At 43.9% G+C, this 22,117-nt stretch overlaps 1 protein-coding gene across 2 annotated transcripts in view; it reads left to right on the plus strand.

Annotated features, from left to right (window-relative positions):
• Positions 1-4,396: 4,396 nt before the first annotated feature.
• Positions 4,397-22,117, plus strand: part of LOC121859989 — a 65,930-nt gene continuing 48,209 nt past the window's right edge. Inside the window, exons 1-2 of one of the 2 annotated variants that reach the window (XM_042356985.1) lie at positions 4,397-4,446; positions 12,181-12,627. The gene's annotated coding sequence lies outside the window, so the exon portion shown is untranslated. Of the gene's footprint in view, positions 4,475-12,180; positions 12,628-22,117 lie in introns of both variants that reach the window. The other variant, XM_042356987.1, reaches the window with a different exon arrangement.

A 22,117-nucleotide genomic window follows, 5' to 3' on the forward strand; every position in this document is an offset into this window, starting at 1 on the left:
CCTAACATGAAGGTTGTCTGGAGGATTCATCAGACACTACCCCAGTAAAATCAACAAAGTTCTATTTGATGATGCATCCTGAAGTGGTGGTACTGTATCCAGATCCTTGTCCTAGGAGTTTTTATATACAAGTGGAAGATATGAACTTCTTGAGTAGAGTTTTGTCTCTGGACATAAACAGTTAATCCTCACACTATATTGTAGCCATGAGTACCACAGTTTACTATTTAATTGTAAACTACTGTACCATAGTTAGGAGATGTATTTTTATATAAAAGTGAGGTGCTCAATTTATAGTGGTTTATGGTAGGTCACCAAGGCCAGTCGCTCCCTGTCTTTTGGACGTCTTGGCCACAGTCTTCTGCTGTGAGTACATGATTACAGTTTCCCATTTCCAATTTTCATTACATAGATAATTTTTACAGCTTTATACAGTGTACTGTATTGAATTTTAATTAAAACAAAAATATATTCATTGTGCTGAATACACAATTTTTTTATCTTTTATTATTATACACTGAATAAAGATTTACTTACTAAGTGTGAGAGAAAGTGATTGTCTCAATACCTTCCCACTTAATCTAACTAATGTTTATAATAATAATAATTAACGGTTTATTGAAAGAGCTTGGCAGCCAGAAGGCTGAAAATATACAGTTACATATTTGGGGAATGGGTTTCGAATTACAAATAATATACAAGTAACACAAGTGATACAAATAAGATATATAATAACTAGATGGGGAAAAGCTCAAACTACAGTTCATTTCAACATAGTGACAGTGCAAGGAGTAGTGTTTACTGGGAGTGAATACACTGGTTTATTACAAATTGATAATTTTTACAATGGTTGGGTCTGGGCTGTTCTTATAGCGATCAGTTCGTGCACGTATGGGCTGGATGCGGTTGTGGTTGTCGAACAGCAATTCTCGGGCTAGGGATCTCAAGTGGTAGTAGGAGCTGGTGTCGAGGATGGTGTAGAAGCTTCTTACCAAATTTGCAGATGAGGTCGTGGTGATGGTCAGTGAGAGTCGAAAGGGTCAGTGTGTTGAGCGCTTCTTGATATGTGGAGTAGGAAGGAGAGAGAATAATCTTGCATGCCCTCTTGCACATTTTCTAGGTGTTTACGTTGTGTGGCATTTAGGGAGGAAGACCAGGTGGGGGAGGCATAGGTTTGTCCAACTATTCATGCAGGGTGAAATAAAAATGTTTTTATTATTTTAGATTTGTAACAATTTGAGAATGAGAATTAATTGATTATTTTGAATATTATAATAGTCGATACAGCCAACTAAGTTTGCCAGCTGTGAGCCATGAACAAATCTAGGACATGTCTCTGAAAAGCCCGGGGATCATTAGTTACCAGCTAGCAGAGTCCAGGTTCTTGGAGGTCTCTACTATGATTATTCCTCATAACTGAAGTTGTAAGAATGTTTCTAACTAGTTAGCTTATGTTAAATTAATCTGTCAACCTAACAACGAAATATAAACACTTGAAAGAAAATTATGAGCACCGGTACTCGAGTTCTCGGTCAGTAGACACCATGGAGTAAACTTTAAGCTCTTCCCCCAGGTGGCCTCAACAAGACACCATGGAGTAAGCTTTAAGCTCTCCTCCCAGGTGGCCTCAACAAGTAGACACCATGGAGTAAGCTTTAAGCTCTACTCCCAGGTGGCCTCAACAAGAAGACACCATGGAGTAAGCTTTAAGCTCTACTCCCAGGTGGCCTCAACAAGAAGACACCATGGAGTAAGCTTTAAGCTCTCCTCCCAGGTGGTCTCAACAAGTAAGACACCATGGAGTAAGCTTTAAGCTCTCCTCCCAGGTGGCCTCAACAAGACACCATGGAGTAAGCTTTAAGCTCTACTCCCAGGTGGCCTCAACAAGTAGACACCATGGAGTAAGCTTTAAGCTCTCTTCCCAGGTGGCCTCAACCAGTCGACACCATGGAGTAAGCTTTAAGTTCCCCCCCTTCCCCCCAGGTGGTTGAAAGAGTCCATTACAAGAGTGAAAATTATAAACATTTCTTTGACTCTTGGAACAGTGCAACTAAACTATATTACGACTTCGCGCCTCATAACGGGGAAGAAGCGGCGCTGATAAGGTTAATTTTATGATCACTTACCAGAAGTATTTGTATATCTGAAACAAAAAAAAATGATCTGTATGGGAGACACGATTGACCACGTAGGACAGGATCAGGAGGGAATAAAAGGTGCCGTTGGAAATTTTAGTGGAGGAAATAAAAATACAAGAGGTGAAAGGATTATTGAATTTTGGTATTCTAAAAGATATTGTAAATAATGAACACCTTTTACAAACATACGCAAAGTTATAAATGGTTCTGGTATAGCTGGTATAAGGAAAGGCAAAGTTATATGTATAAATTAATGAAAAACTAACTTTGGTGTGAATTACCCTATGTTGATATGAAACAATATACAATAATTGGCACACTGTATCAGCGGTGACAATCAAGTAGGAACTAGATCCTTAATGGCGAGGACACATCGTTCCTCTGTGGGGGAAGATGAGGTACAACGATAACATGAGGCGCCATGGTCAGTGGCTTCCGGTGATTGTTATAGAGCGAGAGTAAATTTTGTTTAATGGGTATGGGGAGGGGTCTCATTAGCTGTCAGTGTATTGATAATGAAAGAGAGTGTTGGAGGCCTGTTGAAACTATAGATAAGCTTTCTTTCGGTAGTAGATAGAAGTAGGCAGCTATCAAACGAATTACTACCGTCTGGGAAGATATTGGAAGCATAATGTACAGTATTGTCTAATGGTAGACCCTGCTGCCATATGGCATCATGAAAATTGTGACCAAGTCCCAGGTTGCTGATCTGTCTTTCTGCCTCATTCACACACAATTGCAGGGTCTCAATTGTTTCTCTTACTTTGACAACACAACATACATATATCATTTCTCACTATTGATTTTTTTTGTATTACTTTATAGTTCTTTATTATTATTATTATTACAGTGTTATTATTATTATTATCATTATTATATTATTTTATTTTTATTATAAATTTTATTTACTATGAATTATTATTATTATTATTATTATTATTATTATTATTATTACATTTTCGCCCCCCAGGCCCCGATGTGGGTCAGTGACCTGTGCCCGGGTGGACTAATACCCGTAAAAAAAAAATACAAGGAGGCAGGTCGGCACTACATTCGACCGCCTTTACAGTTGGGAGGAATGGAAGTGCCCCGGGAGGGAACCAGCGACCAAGTGGGCAGAAAGTAGGCACTTTCTCTACTGGGTAGCCTCGCTCCTAGGCCTATTACGGCCCTTTAAATTTCTGAAGTCTCCGAGAAGATTACACAACGCTCTCAGACAACCTCTTAGTATTCATCATGAGGTGTTCAGTTTTTTTTATCATACGAGGGCACCATACACTGCCATAGTTTACTAATAAACATTCCTAACATTTAGTCGCCAGTATGGAGAGTAACTTAGCGTCGCCTTCCTCTGGATAAGTGGCGTGGCGGAAACTTATAGTATTCCACAAGTATGAAAATCACAGGGTGTTTATGATGCTTGAGGGAAGGTAGTGTAGCTGACGTCACACTCACAGCGGGTAGGTAAGTGGTTGATGAGTTATTTATTACGTCATAACTGTCGCTGGCAGGAAGACGTAACCCCAGGCACACGACACTAGTTACACTCACTTATCATATGCTCTATCAGTGTTTACATATATACAGTTGTGTAGTCAGAAGTGTATTATTTAGTTATTTGGCAGGTTGTGTAACTCTCGTACATCAGCCAAGTACAACACAATCACACACATTACCGGAAAATGTCCCACTTTATATTGGGGCGACATTCACCAGTCGCTGTCTACTGCTGACCCTTCTTATTAGGAGTTACAATTATATTAAAAATAAACAAATATCTGTCCATATATTAATTTGCAGGTAATATGAATAGTGGAGATAAACTACAGAAAGGTTGTTACTGTCCATACCTTATTGTTCTTACTTTTATAACTAAATACCTGACTTTAAGGAGATGAAACACCCAGTAAAGAACTGTTCATTATTAAATGGGAAACAATTATTTTAATATTTTAAGTGTAAGAAAAACTTAAATTAATAAAATTTAAGTAATCATCGTACGCTGACACCACACAGGTAGCGGGCAACCCCTCTCCCTTTTTCTTCAGCCATCCACGATTTTTTCCACTTTACCTGTGTTTCTTCTCAATGTTTGCATATTAAAGCAGATTTACTACAATACTCTCACTACAGCTGATAAATCCTCCCCTCCTTCAGTAATAACAAGAAAGTGGTGAACAATGTAGTCAGCGGTAAGGTAACCTAAACAATTTCTAGGCGTGGGTGAGGTGAGGCGGCGGGCGCGTGCTGGTCAGTGATGGTTGTGGTGTACACGCGCGAGCAGCTCCAGCGGTGCTCTCAGTGATCGGTACCAACACTGTGATGTTGAAATTAGTGTATGAAGACAAATTATTGTCACCTTGTGCACGGTTACTGTAGTTTTAATCAGTACTAAATGGAAAATCTTATAATCGTGAAGTATAGTTTGAAGAAATAAAACCTTATGTACCAGTACTGTACTGAGTGAGTTATACCGAAAAGTGAAGAAGTGTGTCCCAATCCCACTGAAAACATGATGAAATAAAATTATATATATATATATATATATATATATATATATATATATATATATATATATATATATATATATATATATATATATATATATATATATATATATATATATATATATATATATATATATATATATATATATATATATATATATATATATATATATATATATATATATATATATATATATATATATATATATATATATATATATATATATATATATATATATATATATATATATATATATATATATATATATATATATATATATTATATATTACACTACTGTACAGGAGTACCAGAAGGGGTTTAGACGTAATGGACCGCCTCGGTTAAGTCTTCAGCGTTACGGTAAAATGGTTGTCTTTAAAAATATATTATCGTCAACTTATGTTGATTACATTTTGTACCCCCCTCCCCCCCCCGTCCCCAGCTCACTAGGTACTTTGACATTTTTTAAATAGTTTTTACTGATCTTGTTTATGACATGGCGGGGGGGGGGGTGTACAGTGTTACTAGTGACAGGGAGATGTACGAGTAGATGCTGTACACGTCATGTTAACACCGTTATCCTCCTCAGTAAAACACCAGCAGGGAAATTTGCATAAAAACACATGAATATATTTTGGGGGACACTAACACAAAATATGACGTCATTGACTAGTTGCCGAGTTGTATGACCCAGTGTCAAGGTATAGCCCGAGAAGACCGGACAACTCGCCAACTGCACTGGCTAACCATTACCCCGGAACACGATCAGAAAATCGATTAACATTCAGGTTCCCAATTACTGCCGGGTAGACAGAGACAAATGGCGTAAAGAAACTTGCCCATATTTCACCCTGCTTGGGATCGAACCTGGGACCTCTCATTTGCGAGGTGGGGATGTCATGCCAGACACGCTTTTCACATCCTGTACTGAAGACCTGCTGTAAGTGGACGTACGGGTTACAAATAAACAAATTAACATACAATACATACATACTATAACTTAATCAACTCTAAAGGACAATCAGGTTTAACACATACAGTAACTATCGATCAACATGTAAATTTAGTTAATATAATCGTCCGTCTGTTTGTGGAGGCTGGTGTTTAAATATTTGAGTGAGTGAGTGAGTGAGTGAGTGTCTAGCCAGCGCCTCCACGGTTGAGAATAATGGTCCAGAGTCAGTGCTGGGGGAGGGTGTGTGACGACGAGTGTGTGTGGACGAGTGTAGTGGAGGAGAGTGTGTGACGACGAGTGCCTCAGAGGATAATAATCACTAAGTGTTCATTCAGCTAATAGTACTTGTGTAATTACTCGTCAGTTCATAACTCGGCTAACGTGAAGTACCAACCAGGCTGCTCGTCCTTCTATCCGTGACTGTCCACTTGTCAACAACATCTGGTGAAGGCAACAAGGCTCCCATCTTCCTCGCTGGACGACCGTGGAGATGAGAGGATCTTACCTGTTCTCTGAGGTCATGTGGGTGTGACCTGTTCTCTGAGGTCATGTGGGTGTGACCTGATCTCTGAGGTCATGTGGCTGTGATGTGTTCTCTGAGGTCGTGTGGCTGTGATGTGTTCTCTGAGGTCATGTGGCTGTGACCTGTTCTCTGAGGTCATGTGGGTGTGACCTGATCTCTGAGGTCAAGTGGCTGTGACCTGTTCTCTGAAGTCGTGTGGCTGTGATCTGTTCTCTGAGGTCATGTGGCTGTGATGTGTTCTCTGAGGTCAAGTGGCTATTTATAAAGTCAAGACACCCGGCCATTACAGGGACTCTCCTTCACTATACATTATGGCGTCGTCCTTCCTGTCCTTCAATCATTCCCTCACTATAACATTTAGCCTCCTCACGTGGCCATGTCCACCAGGCCCCGGAGTGTGAATGTCGTCCAAGTAATCTGGTCAGATCGTCTCGTCCATAAACCTGTTACGTCAATAAGTGTATTTGAATTAACTATCAACTACCATGAAACAGTTTGTAATATTTGCAGTCAATTGTTCCATATTGGGTTAGTAACTAAGAGGCAGAACAACAACTCATATTTTTCAACAGTTTCCCGATTTCATAACTTATTTTACTTCTTTATATTCACTATGGCAGTCCTATAGAAGTCTTCTGTCTACTCCTCTAACAACACTTCCTTTGTCTCCTTCAGGTCCCCTTCATCCTCGGGTTTTGAAACAGTCTCTTCTGGCCAAGATCTGGGCTGGGAGGGAGGGAGGGGGGTGAGTTGCTCGAAACCACAGTCGTAAATAGACATTTGTGTGACACTGGATTTGTAGTACATTATCGTGCACCAGCAGCACACCTCAAGTTAACATTCCCCATTGTTTCTCCTGGATGACGTCACCTAGGTTTCACATTAATCCGGCATAATAGTCCCTGGTGTTCGTTGCTTATTGCGGCAGGTAGTCGATCAGCAGAATCCCTTTGGTATTCCAGAAAATTCAGGCCATGGTCTTGCTGGTAGAGGTTGACGTCTGAACTTCTTGGGGGTCGAAAATACTTGTGCTTCCATAGAATGTATTCCATCTTTGACTTGGAATTCCAATGGTGAATCCAGGTCTCATCATCTGTCATTATACTGAAAAAAAAACTTGTCTGGATCGGCTTTGTACAGTTCAAGAAAGGAACTCACAACTTGAGGTCTCGGGAAACACATATACAAGAAACCCAGTGCTCATAGATGATGGTCACAACACTTCCCGGTGAAATGTTAACTAACCTAACCTAACCATAGTGCTTATTTCCTCGACTTTGTTATGATGGTTCGCCTTAATCAAGCTCTCGACTTGGGCTACAGTTGTCTCGTCCCTGGCACCTAAAGACTAGGGGGTCATCCTTAAAGCTCTAACGATCACCCTTGAATTCTTGGAGGGACATCTGCGCCTCACACTCGCCCCGCGATGAATTTCCTTGCTATTGATCCATCATTTGTGAAGAATTTTATGACCTTAATGTTCGATTTTGCCAGTACTGTATGTATAGTCCTCGGAGCTCATTCTTTAACTCCTTCACTATTGGACGCCACTTCTGATATTTTATTTGGCTAATCGCAGACGATTTTATTCAGCACGGAGAGTGACCCCTATTACACAAGGGGTTAAACTCTTACTATGGAAGATTATATATCATTACTTTAGTCAAGTCACTTAAAATAATTACCCAAATATTCAAGTTTATCTTATCAAAAACTTAGAATCCTGCAGAATCATGTGTGTGTGATAAGTGAAGGTGTTAACTAAGGAAAGATTATTAGCGTGAAACAATGTAGTATATGTAGGCTACAGTATACAGGAATATAAATACAAAACTCCCAGCATTATTATATAGTACATTAGACTACAGTACACACTATGTACACTCGCTCCATAAGGTATCTTTACTTTTTGTGTTAAGACAATATGACACAACGGACGAAGGATTTTAACAACCCTACCGAGACAACAGGAGTCAGAGTGTTCATTATGAAATTCATCGGACCGCTCCGTAGGGATACTTTTTGGAGTGTGTAGGTAGCAGGTGTTGGTGGTAGTATTCACACCCGCAGCCACGTCAGGCATTTTGTGAGGAGTCAAGTTACCTTTTGTTATCAACGCTTTATCAAGAACAATGTCCCATCTCTTAAGGGTATGAGATCATCTTTGCACCTGAATGTCAACACACATTATGTAATAAACTCGTATAATTGTGTTAACGTCACCACTAGACAGCCCACTCACACAGCAGGGAAATGAGCAGTTTGTGCCTCTACACTGACAAAGGTGACCAAGGTTCTTATTTCCTTTTGTGTAGGTTGGTGACTTGAGTGTCTTGCTGCAGGTATTAACGCTAACACCTTTATGATGTCTGAACCCCTGAACCAAGCACATAGCCGAGAGCAAAGTTTTTTATTTTAGCATAGTACCTTGTTAGTTGTGTGTGGTGGTGGTGGTGTGTGTGTGTGTGGTGGTGTGTGGTGGTGTGTGTTGGTGGTGGTGTGTGTGTGGTGGTGTGTGTGTGGTGTGTGTGTGTGTTGGTGGTGTGGTGTGTGTGTGTGGTGGTGTGTGTGTTGGGTGATGAGTGTACAGGAGGGCCTCAGGTGGCATGTGATCACTCGTGCTCTAACACATCATCACAACCTAACCTCGCCTCTAGACACAAGGTAACGCTTCATCTAGACACAAGGTAACACTTCATCACAACCTAACCCCTCGCCTCTAGACATAAGGTAACACTTCATTACAACCTAACCCCTCGCCTCTAGACACAAGGTAACACTTCATCACAACCTAACCCCTCGCCTCTAGACACAAGGTAACACTTCATCACAACCTAACCCCTCGCCTCTAGACATAAGGTAACACTTCATTACAACCTAACCCCTCGCCTCTAGACACAAGGTAACACTTCATCACAACCTAACCCCTCGCCTCTAGACACAAGGTAACACTTCATCACAACCTAACCCCTCGCCTCTAGACACTAGGTTTTATTATCTATGAAGTATATCAGTATCACTTGTTTCTCTCCTTGTAAACATTTCACCAGATTTAAATAACAAGAATTTAATATCGTTGGTATCTAAGTACAGGGAATAACTACAAGCTTTCTGGATCTTTCTTATAAGTTCTAAAAGGTTGTGGAAGCATTTGTGTGATATCGGCCATAAAGTACACAGCCCCCATTAACATACTTTTTTTTTCTCGTAATTATTTATCGCTATACAACAATATATGTCGACGTTTGTTCACTTTCTCAAGCAATCATGTCCAGACGTGAGAGTCCTTCTGACCTGTGGTGGTGGTCTAACGTATTGCCTCTGCCAGGGGGTGAGTCTCTCTCTCTCTCTCTCTCTCTCTCTCTCTCTGGACCACGAGGAAACATTTCTCGTCCAGTCAGTTTCTCACTGTGTATAAAGTTCAGTTGAAGCATAAGGCTGTGTTGTTGACAAGTCAATGTGTTCTCTACTGTCTAGTTTATATATCCTAGACCACATCCAGGCCACAGCCGTCAGCCTGACGAACGACAGCTCACTTACTGGCAACCTTCAAGCTCAGGCCCACCGGCGTGCTGTCTCTTCCCTCTCTCTTTTCTACTGTACCTCACTTACTGTTGTGTACAACTGGCTATACTTGTGCCTCTCTGATAGGTAGATTCTCCTCACACTCCACTCGACTGTGTACTGCCTCACCTCACCTGCATACTTACATCGTCCTCTGTCCTTACACAACACAAACGTCCATAACCTTCTTCACATCTCACCTCACCTCCTTTACTCCTAGCATTGACCTCATCCTTTATATACACACTTCTTGTATCCTTCACCTTCACTGCAGGATGCCTCATTGTGGGTCGTCCTCCTGCCGCAGTTCTTCATGGGGGCAAAATAATTGTCCTTACACATTTCTTCGTCTCGTTGAAAACCATTTATTTTTAATTCGCAACTTCATATTAGACAACAACTGCAACACTTCAGGTATAAGTTCAGAAAAAATATTTACAACTTATTGAACATCAATCAGGCCGAGGGGAATATATTTATGTCAGAATACCTAAACTAACCTAAACCTAACAGACACCATAACTAGAGGCGGCCATGGCGTAGGAAGGAGGTCCATAGTGTGTGTGTGTGTAGGATCCCTTCATTGTTCACCTACTAGTCTTGTCTAGGATTATTTTTGAAGCCCTGTGCTGTTCCATAGGTCTACCAGCCTTTGTGTGATGAAGTACTTCCTTATATTCGTCCAGCACGACAACTTGGAGAGCTATGGAACTGTCCTTTTGTACATACTCACAATAACCTTTCTTCTTCTTCTTCCACTTAATTTACTGGCCGTCAACAGTTAAGGTCATTAAGGCGGTAGTAATTGTATGTTTGGTTTGGACTAGGAGACCCGTGGCTTTTCTCAGGTGTTCTTGTAGGTCACTGTTGGTTATTGGTTGGCTGTTGGTTGTGGTTGTTGTAAGATTAGGCACTCGGTAAACAGTAACTCGTTATTCGTGTTCTGTTTTTTGTTTGATCCTTGATATTTCACCATGTAGATCCACACTGGTGCATCTTGGAGTAGTGTGTGTGTGTGTGTGTGTGTGTGTATCCCATCAATAAACAGGACGACCAACTCTTGCCCTTCCAGATACCCATAACTTTACTCCCTTCACCTGTCCCCCAGCACATATCTCCATTTGTCCTGTAGATACACGTCTCAAGCACCAAAACAGACAAGGTTGTTTTTTTAATCATTATGTCTTATTATTATAATTACATTCACTTACCGTAGATACAACAGTTTTATTTATTTTTTTTATTCTTCCCGTTGCTTGTTAGTTAAGTGCAAGATGATGGGGGTTACCAGGTCCCTCGCCCCCTCGACTTGGTAAGGAAGGAGGGGGTACAGGAGGCTCTGAGCTGGTAACCTTCTTATATTCTACCCTTAAATTATTCTACATGTTTATAAATTCCCATCTCTTCTATTTGGCGTGTCCAAGGTTGGTTCAGGGTGTGGGTGCTGATCTCTGGTGGTGTGGAACGAGTGTGGTCAGGCAGCAGGTGCCACACTACATATATGGCAGCCACACCTTGAGAGAACCACCAAAAGTTATATATTCTAGAGTAAGACAATATGTTGCTGCATTATTTACATGAGATATATTGTTGAGGGGATAATTGACAAACCACTTTTATTCCAAGAGTTTATTGTGGTCTGTTTTGATGTTTTAGGACCGAACTCTTCCCCCTCCCCCCCCCCAAAAAAAAAACGTCGTCATGCGAAATTTAAAACCCAAATACGTACTACTGAGCAGGTGTGCATGTGTGGGAGGGGGAAGATCCAGTTCCTTCCACCTAATACAGCAATGTTATGTCAGCCACCACACTGAGCACACCAGAATTAATTAAATACCATTAAGGTGTAGCAATAAAAAAAGGTTAACCCAATTTAGCAAACACGTCACTCGTTCTTTAAAGCTTAATCGGCTATTAGCCTTATATAGCGTGACATAATTGGACCCACCTATATATTAAAGGAGCCTGTGGGTGTGTGTGTACCTCAGGATCATTTTTGAGATTTGAGTCGGAGAGAAAAAAATGTTGGGAGGAGAGTTTCGTGAGCCACCCAGACAGACAGACAGACAGACTCAGACAGACAGACAGACAGACAGACAGACTCAGACAGACAGACAGCACAGTACCATACACCTTTTTAGCAATACAACATATAATAATAATAATTCCTTGATAACTGCTGGTAATGTATCTCTCACCACACCAGTAAACACTCCAGCCCTACACTCCAGATACACGCCTTATGTAAACACCATAATACCAGTGACGAGGTAGTATCGTTAGCTGGTCTGGAGGTACATCATTAGGGTAACTCCCCCCACCTCTATCCTAACCTAACCTGACCTAATCTAACCTCTGTCCCTCACTCTTCCCTCCCTCCACCCTCACCTCTCCCTCATCCCTCCATCCACCCTCACCTCTCACGCCTCCCTCGTCATCACTCAAATCAACAACTTTAAAGGTTCAGAAAATATAGTGTTTTGTCTTCACAGGAACGACGAGAAACAACAAGAACTAAAAACAAATGAAGTGCAGTGCCTAAAAAAAAAAAAACCCTCGCCTGGGATAATGAAAAACTAAAACAAAACAAGAAAACTAAAAACACATAAAAACATTGAAAAACATAAAAAACAAAATAAAAGTGTGAAGAGATTATTGATAACTTTTGTGTTTGTTTGTGTTAGGATTTTGACGAGATGAAATTGTGGTGTTTATAAAAGTATCTTGTGGATTATAATGTGTGATGGTGGTGTGTGATGGGCAGAATGTGACCACCTATAGCCAATACCTCTCTTACCTCCCCGCTACCTCCTGTGACGAGTGGCGGCCTCCAGCACCCACCGCCATTCCTTCCATCATGAGGTCAGAAGAGGTCACTTGACGGTTTTATCACCCCTCGTCAGCTACCACCTCTTCCTCCGTTCTCGACAGGTCACCAGGTAGGTCACTGTCTCAACAGGTCACTAGGCGTAGGTCACACATCTCAACAGGTCACCAGGTATAGGTCACCATTGGATTGAATTGAAACAGTTTATTTAGCCAGAAAAAACCCAGAGTAGATAAAAATAACAATATTAACATGACTGAGCCAGTTGAGAACCTGAGCTCTCCTGTAGGCACCTGAAATATACTATACATTTATCTCAAGGAAGTATTATGTAACATTTAGTATCATCTGGAATAGTACAATAGCATGGTGGTAATAAGAACATCTCATAATGTTACCACGGTTATCACTTCAATATTTATTTATTTTATTTATTAATATTTATTTTTTTAGTAATTTTTGTATTTATAAGTATATACATAAATTACAGTGGAATTGAAAAACATAAGTATAATGGGGCAGCAGTAGAACATGGATTGTACAGTATTAAGGTTGAACAAGAAGACAGAGTGTGTCAGGTTTATGTCTAGTTGGCAAATATGTTTATTGCAATGGTAATTACTTGTAGTTCACCATCGCAACAATCACCATATAGGTCACACCATTTCTTAACAATCACCATATAGGCCACACAATCTCTTAACAATCACCATATAGGCCACACAATCTCTCAACAATCACCATATAGGCCATATACACACACTCAACAATCACCATATAGGCCACACAATCTCTCAACAATCACCATATAGGCCACACAATCTCTCAACAATCACCATATAGGCCACACATCTCTCAACAATCACCATATAGGCCACACAATCTCTCAACAATCACCATATAGGCTCACACAATCTCTCAACAATCACCATATAGGCTCACACAATCTCTCAACAATCACCATATAGGCCACACAATCTCTCAACAATCACCATATAGGCCACACAATCTCTCAACAATCACCATATAGGTTCACACAAACTCTCAACAATCACCATATAGGTTCACACAAACTCTCAACAATCACCATATAGGCCACACAATCTCTCAACAATCACCATATAGGCCACACAATCTCTCAACAATCACCATATAGGCTCACACAATCTCTCAACAATCACCATATAGGCTCACACAATCTCTCAACAATCACCATATAGGCTCACACAATCTCTCAACAATCACCATATAGGCTCACACAATCTCTCAACAATCACCAAGTAGAGAAGAGTAGAGACAATCACACCTGTATAATATTCCTCTCAGATATTTCCCGTCATCCGGTCACACAATACATTCTAGAGCAATTATGTCATCTCTGAGTTACCTGTAATACTTTTAATAATAAACTACCTGGCACTAATGAGGTCTAGACAAACACCACTCACCCCTCTCCACCTTCCCTCCCCCTCTCTCCCTTTCCCCTCCCACTCCCTCTCCTCCAGGTGCCCTTAGGTAGGTTATAGTGAAGTGTTGGCGCTTATTTCTATACATTTACTTAGTTATAATTTTATAAGGTTGTTGGTTATTAGATGTTGTGAAGGTTGTGTGTGGTGAGGGTGTGTGGTGTGTGTGGTGAGGGTATGTGGTGAGTGTGGTGAGGGGTCCATAGTGAGGGGTCCGTGATGATAGGTACGGGATGATGCTAATAGTTCTCAATCATTGTGTTACCGTGACCGTCTTTTGTCATCATACAGTTGGTATATACGGTATTAAAGACTTTCTATTTCCTGTTGCGAAATTTGATCTGCTGATGTGCCATTGTCAGTGTCGCGTTGGGAGTAGTTTTGTATTTCATCCTGGTGGGGGGTAAAGGGGGGGAGGGAGGTTTCTAATGACCAGGAAGAGAGTTTGTTGCAGAAGAGATCCGTACCGTCCCGCTCTCTAGCTCTGTAAACACTGGCCACCACTCACTGTGACCACCACCACCTGAGCCTGAAAACACACATTCTCTCTCTCTCTCTCTCTCTCTCTCTCTCTCTCTCTCTCTCTCTCTCTCTCTTGTTACCTGAATAATTACTCTTATTAAACAGGTATAAATGCATGTGGGTGGTGTTAGTGTTACTTTCTCACTGTAGTCGTGTAGGAAGGTCGTCACTGCACACCACGACCACTGTATATATATCCCACTGTAGCCATGTAGGGAGGTGGTGAATACCGGATACATATCGTACACTACAGTAATACACGAATGAGTTGATGAGCAGTAGGGTTAGGTTAGGTTAGGTTAAGTTAAGTTAGGTTAGGTAAAATTAAGTTAGGTTAAGTTAAGTTAGGTGTTAAAGTGATTCTTCTTCACAGTTTCCTAGTATGTGTGAGGTCATGTATTGGTGTGTGAGGTCATGTATTGGTGTGTGTGTGTGTGTGTAAGTCAGGTAGGTAACTCACAACCTCCTGAACTTAAACATGTATGCAAATCAAATTCAGGTGAGTCGGTTGATACAGCAGAGAGCAACAGCACACCTGAGATTTAGTGCCTGTTAAAGTTCAGGTGTTTATAATTGCCTTGGCACTGATTTTTAGACAAACTCTTAACTATGTGTTTTATTTCCACACACACACACACACACACACACACACACACACACACACACACACACACACACACACACACAATTATCAACTAGATTGTATAACTAACTTGTATATATATAAAAAAAAATAGTTTATTTTTGTTTTAAGCCATAGATGAGTGTACTTCATGTTGCCTTCACTGACAAGTAACGTGAACCATAATTTTTCTCCGCAGGTAAGATGAAGCGGCTGCCCAGGTAACGGTAAGAGAAACAAAGACAACGGTACAAACAGTAAGACAACGGTAGTGAGATAACAGTAGTAAGCTGGTGTCATTGTGTTGGTAATATCACAACATTGTCCTCCTAGTCCCCGTAATATCACAACATTGTCCTCCTATTACCCTTAATATCACAACATTGTCCTCCTAGTACCCGTAATATCACAACATTGTCCTCCTAGTACCCGTAATATCACAACATTGTCCTCCTAGTCCCCGTAATTTCACAACATTGTCCTTCTAGTCCCAACATTGTAATAACACAACATTGTCCTCCTAGTACCCGTAATATCACAACATTGTCCTCCTAGTACCCGTAATATCACAACATTGTCCTCCTAGTACCCGTAATATCACAACATTGTCCTCCTAGTACCCGTAATATCACAACATTGTCCTCCTAGTCCCCGTAATCACAACATTGTCCTACCCGTAATATCACAACATTGTCCTCCACCCGTAATATCACAACATTGTCCTCCTAGTCCCCGTAATATCACAACATTGTCCTCCTAGTCCCGTAATATCACAACATTGTCCTCCTAGTCCTGCACACAACATTGTCCTCCTAGTACCTGTAATATCACAACATTGTCCCCTAGTCCCCGTAATATCACAACATTGTCCTCCTAGTCCCTGCAATATCACAACATTGTCCTCCTAGTCCCCGTAATATCACAACATTGTCCTCCTAGTCCCCGTATTATCACAACATTGTCCTCCTAGTCCCCAATATCACAACATTGTCCTCTTAGTACCTGTAAATCACAACATTGTCTTCCTAGTCCCCGTAATATCACAACACATCTCCCATTACCCTTAATATCACAACATTGTCCTCCTAGTCCCTGCATATCACAACATTGTCCTCCTAGTCCCCGTAATAACACCATTGTCCTCCTAGTACCTGTAATATCACAACATTGTCCTCCTAGTCCCCGTAATATCACAACATTGTCCTCCTGTACCCGTAATATCACAACATTGTCCTCCTAGTCCCTGTAATATCACAACATTGTCCTCCTAGTTCCCGTAATATCACAACATTGTCCTCCCTAGTCCCTGCATATCAAACATTGTCCTTCTAGTCCCCGTAATATCACAACATTGTCCTCTAGTACCCGTAATATCACAACATTGTCCTCCAGCACTACAACACTCGTCTCAATATCCAGGATTGTGATAATTGTAACTGTCCCTGATGCTGCTATAGTCCGAGGTCAAAGAGTACAAGTGGCTGATGGACTGACGAGTACAGATAAACATATTAACACCTTGAGTACTTGAGGGTTATCGTACTAAGGGTTAAAATCATCGTATCAAGAGGTTAAAGGTAATAATAACGAGTCATGGGAGTAACCAACACACACACATTGACTCTAGGTTAATGTTACCATGATCACCAGCCCGGTGGGGAGGGGGTAGGGTAATGAGGGTAGGGTGATGGGAGGTAAAGGAGGGGTAAAGGAGGGGAGGAGGGGCATATATATACGTGTATGTGAACGTCAGTGAGTCTGCCTGCTCTGTGTTTTGCTTCCAGCTTATCTTGTTACTGTGTTAATGAAGATGTTGTTTGATCGTTAACCAGCACCCTTTAATGGTGGTGAGGGGAGGTTAGTGGGTTAGGGAAGGTTAGGAAGTAGGTTAGGAGGAAGAAGTTTTTTCTTCACCTTATTAACTTGAACAACCTGGGTGTCTCACAGCTTAAGTGTCATTGTAGAGTAAACATGTGATGATGATGATGACGATGATGATAATGACGAGGAAGTACACACACATACACACACACACACACACACACACACACACACACACACACACACACACACACACACACACACACTTACACTTCCCAGGCAAGACCAAGACCATATATGGCATTGCTTCGGCAGGCTCCACCAACCGGATATTAGAGAAATAGTCGAAGTTCGTCAGGTATATTGGAGCCCCTGTACACCTGAGGCAAGAGCATACCTTGCCTTATTAACCTGGTGGCACAGTCATTTGTTTTTTTTTTATAAGTGTTTGTTGCTGAGGGAGGGAGGGAGGGGAGGTTGAGGGAGGGAGGGCTGGAGGGGGGAGTGTTGAGGGAGGGAGGGTGGAGGAGGGAGGGAAGGTGGGAGGAGCAAGTGAGGTGTGTGGAGGAGAAGCAGAGCGTCTCTCCCACCACTGATTACCCCCAGCTGCTGTCCCCTCACTACCTCCCTCTCCCAGCTGCCCCTCATCACCTCCCTCTCCCAGCTGCCTCCCCACTACCTCCCTCCCCAGCTGCTGTCTCCCCACTACCTCCTCCCCCAGCTGCTGCCTCCCCACTACCTCCCTCCCCCAGCTGCTGTCCCCACCACCTCCCTCTCCCCAGCTGCTGCCTCCCTCACTACCTCCCCCTCCCCAGCTGCTGTCCCCTCACTACCTCCCTCTCCCAGCTGCTGCCTCCTCACCACCTCCCTCCCCCAGCTGCTGTCCTACCACCTCCCTCCCCAGCTGCTGCCTCCCTCACCACCTCCCTCCCCCAGCTGCTGTCCCCTCACCACCTCCCTCCCCCAGCTGCTGTCCTCACTACCTCCCTCCCCACCTCCCTCCCAGCTGCTGTCTCACTCCCCCATCCCCAGCTGCTGCCTCCCTCACTACCTCCATCCCCAGCTGCTGCCCCCTCACTACCTCCCTCCCTCAGCTGCTGCCTCTCCCTCACTACCTCCCTCCCTCAGCTGCTGCCTCCTCACTACCTCCCTCCCCCAGCTGCTGTCTCACTACCTCCATCCCCAGCTGCTATCTCCCCACTTCACCCTCCTCAGCTGCTGCCTCCCCTCACTCCCATCCCCAGCTGCTGTCTCCTCACTACCTCCTCCCCCAGCTGCTGTCTCCTCACTCACCTCCCTCCCCCAGCTGCTGCCTCCTCACTACCTCCTCCCCAGCCTCACTACTCCCTCCCCCCAGCTGCCGCCTCCTCCCACCTCCCTCCCCAGCTGCTGTCCCCACCACTTCCCTCCCCCAGCTGCTGTCCCCACTACTCCCTCCCCCAGCTGCCTCCTCACTCCCTCCCTCCCCCAGCTGCTGTCTCCCCCCATCACCTCCCTCCCCAGCTGCTGTCCCCCTCACTACCTCCTCCCCCAGCTGCTGCCTTCACCACCTCCCCCAGCTGCTGCCTCCCCCACTCACTCCCTCCCCCAGCTGCTGTCTCCCCACTACCTCCCTCCCCAGCTGCTGTCTCCTCACTACCTCCCTCCCCCAGCTGCTGTCTCCCTTCATTACCTCAGCTCTCCCACCTCTACCCACTCCCCCTCTCCGTCTCTCCCTCCCTCCCTACCCTCCCTCCTCCCACCCCCCCCCTCTCCTCCCAACCCTCCTCCCCACCCCCCCTCTCCTCCCCACCCTCCCTCTCCCCACCCCCTCTCCCCACCCTCCCTCTCCCCATCCCTCCCCACCCTCCCCACCTCCCTCTCCCCACCCTCCCTCTCCCACCCTCCCCCTCTCCCCACCCTCCCTCTCCCCACCTCCCTCTCCCTACCCTCCCTCCCTACCTCCCCCTCTCCCTACCCTCCCTTCTCCCTACCCTCCCCACTCTCCACCTACGTGTCTTCTCACTGCCCTACCTGAGAGAGTCCCTCTTTAATTGACTAGATGTGTCTGTATCTTAAGCCGATCTAAATTGGCACCTTGACTTTGCCCAGGTATGTGACAGCTGCTCGTATTGTGTGATGCAGTACTGTACCCTGTGTGATGGCATGTACTCTGTGATGCAGCACTGTACCTGTATGATGCAGTACTGTACCCGTGTGATGCAGTAGCACCTGTATGCAGCACTGTACCGTGATGCAGCACTGTACTCTGTATGATGCACTGTACCTTGTGTGATGCAGTACTGTACCTGTGTGATGCAGTACTGTACCTGTGTGATGCAGTACTGTACCCGTGTGATGCAGTACTGTACCCGTGTGATGCAGCACTGTACCTGTATGATGCAGTACTATACCTGTATGATGGTACAGTACCCGTGTGATGCAGTACTGTACCTGTGTGATGCAGCACTGTACCCGTGTGATGCAGCACTGTACCTGTATGATGCAGCACTGTACCCTGGTGATGCAGTACTGTACCTATATGAACCAGTACTGTACCCGTGTGATGCAGCACTGTACCTGTATGATGCAGTACTATACCTGTATGATGCAGTACAGTACCCTTGATGGCACTGTACCTGTGTGATGCAGTACTGTACCTGTGTGATACTGTACCCAGTATGATGCAGCAGACCGTGTGATGCAGTACTGTACCTGTGTGATGCAGTACTGTACCTGTGTGATGGCACTGTACGTGTGATGCAGAATTGCACCTGTATGACCAGTACTGTACCCGTGATGCACTGTACCTGTGTATGCAGTACTGTACCTGTGTGATGCAGTACTGTACCTGTGTGATGCAGCAACTGCACCTGTATGATGCAGTACTATACCAGTTGATGCAGCACAGTACCCGTGTGATGCAGTACTGTACTGTGATGCAGTACAGTGTGTGATGCAGTACTGTACCTGTGTGATGCAGTACTGTACCGTGATGCAGTACTGTACCTGTGATGCAGCACTGTACCCGTGTGATGCAGTACTGCATCTGTGTGATGCAGACTGTACCCGTGTGAGTACTGTACCTGTGTGATGCAGCACTGTACCTGTGGATGCAGTACTACTGTATAACTATACCGATGCAGCATAGTACCTGTGTGATGCAGTACTGTACCTGTGTGATGCAGCACTGTCGTATGCAGTACTGTACCTGTGTGATGCAGCACTGTACCTGTGTGATGCAGTACTGTACCTGTGTGATGCAGTACTGTACCCAGGTGATGCAGTACTGTACCTGTATGAACCAGTACTGTACCTGTGTGATGCAGCACTGTACCTGTATGCAGCACTGTACCTGTGTGATGCAGCACTGTACCTGTGTGATGCACACAGTACCGTGGATGCAGCACTGTACCCGTGTGATGCAGACTATACCTGTATGATGCAGTGCTGGTACCTGTATGAACCAGTACTGTACCTGTGTGATGCAGCACTGTACCTGTGTGATGCAGCACTGTACCTGTGTGATGCAGTACCTGTATGATGCAGTACAGTACCCGTGTGATGCAGTGTTGTACCTGTATGAACCAGTACTGTACCTGTGTGATGCAGCACTCTACCGTATGAACCAGTACTTACCCTGTGATGCAGTACTGTACTCTGTGTGATGCAGCACTGTACCTGTGTGATGCAGTACTGTTACCTGTGTGATGCAGTACTGTACCTGTGTGATGCAGTACTGTACCCGTGTGATGCACTCACTGTACCTGTGTGATGCAGCACTGTACCTGTATGATGCAGTACTGTACCTGTATGAACCAGTACTGTACCTGAGATAGGGAGTATAGCTCAGGTGTGTGGTACTACAGGTTACATTAGCTGGAAAACAAGAAGACGCTCCCTGGCAGAACCAACCTGTCTGGCCGCAGCTGCTGGGCGGAGTTAGCGGTGCCCTTAACCCTCAGACACGCTACCCTGGAGGTGAAGACACACACACACACACACACACACACACACACACACACACACACACACACACACATGCACAGAGACACACGCACACGCAACACACTCTACCTTAGTTCCCTGATGTCTCCTCTGTCCTGAACCATTGTCTTGTTACTGCTACTTGTCCTGGAACCATTGTCTTGTTACTGTTACTTGTCCTGAACCATTGTCTTGTTACTGTTACTTGTCCTGGAACCATTGTCTTGTTACTGCTACTTGTCCTGGAACCATTGTCTTGTTACTGTTACTTGTCCTAACCATTGTCTTGTTACTGTTACTTGTCCTGGAACCATTGTCTTGTTACTGTTACTTGTCCTGGAACCATTGTCTTGTTATTGTTACTTGTCCTGGAACCATTGTCTTGTTACTGTTACTTGTCCTGGAACCATTGTCTTGTTACTGTTACTTGTCCTGGAACCATTGTCTTGTTACTGTTACTTGTCCTGAACCATTGTCTTGTTACTACTATTTGTCCTGGAACCATTGTCTTGTTACTGCTACTTGTCCTGGAACCATTGTCTTGTTACTGTTACTTGTCTGGAACCATTGTCTTGCTACTGCTATTTGTCCTGGAACCATCGTGTGTGTGTGTGTGTGTGTGTGTGTGTGTGTGTGTGTGTGTGTGTGTGCGTGTGTGTGTGTGTGTGTGTGTATTGCATCACCTAATCTAACCTTTGTCCTGTCTGCCCACCTCCCTCCCTCCCTCCTCCCTCCTCCCTCCCTCCTCCCTTCAGGTCTGCCCTCCCTTAATCACCCCTTCCCCCATCCCTACCTGTTTACCTTACCCTTCATTTCCCGGCACAGCCGTCCTCCCTCCCATCTTTACCATGACCATACCGCCACCATCACCACCATACTGCCACCATCACCACACTACTATCATCACTATCTCTACCACCATACCACTACTATATCACCACGCCACTACCACTGTCATCACCATACCGAGACTATCACCATACCTTACCATCACCACACCGCCACCATCACCACACCGCCACCATCACCACCATACCGCCACCATCACCACACTACCATCATTAGTGTTACTAGTCAGGTGTGATGTTCGATACAGTTCTACCAAGGTTGTAACTCTACACCAGGTATAACACTACGACAGGTGCACTACAAACAGGTGTACACTACGACAGGTGTACACTACAGCAGGTGTGCACTACAACAGG

This window comes from Homarus americanus, unplaced genomic scaffold (genome assembly GCF_018991925.1).
Source record: "Homarus americanus isolate GMGI-L3 unplaced genomic scaffold, GMGI_Hamer_2.0 scaffold38393, whole genome shotgun sequence".
NCBI lineage: Eukaryota > Metazoa > Arthropoda > Malacostraca > Decapoda > Nephropidae > Homarus > Homarus americanus.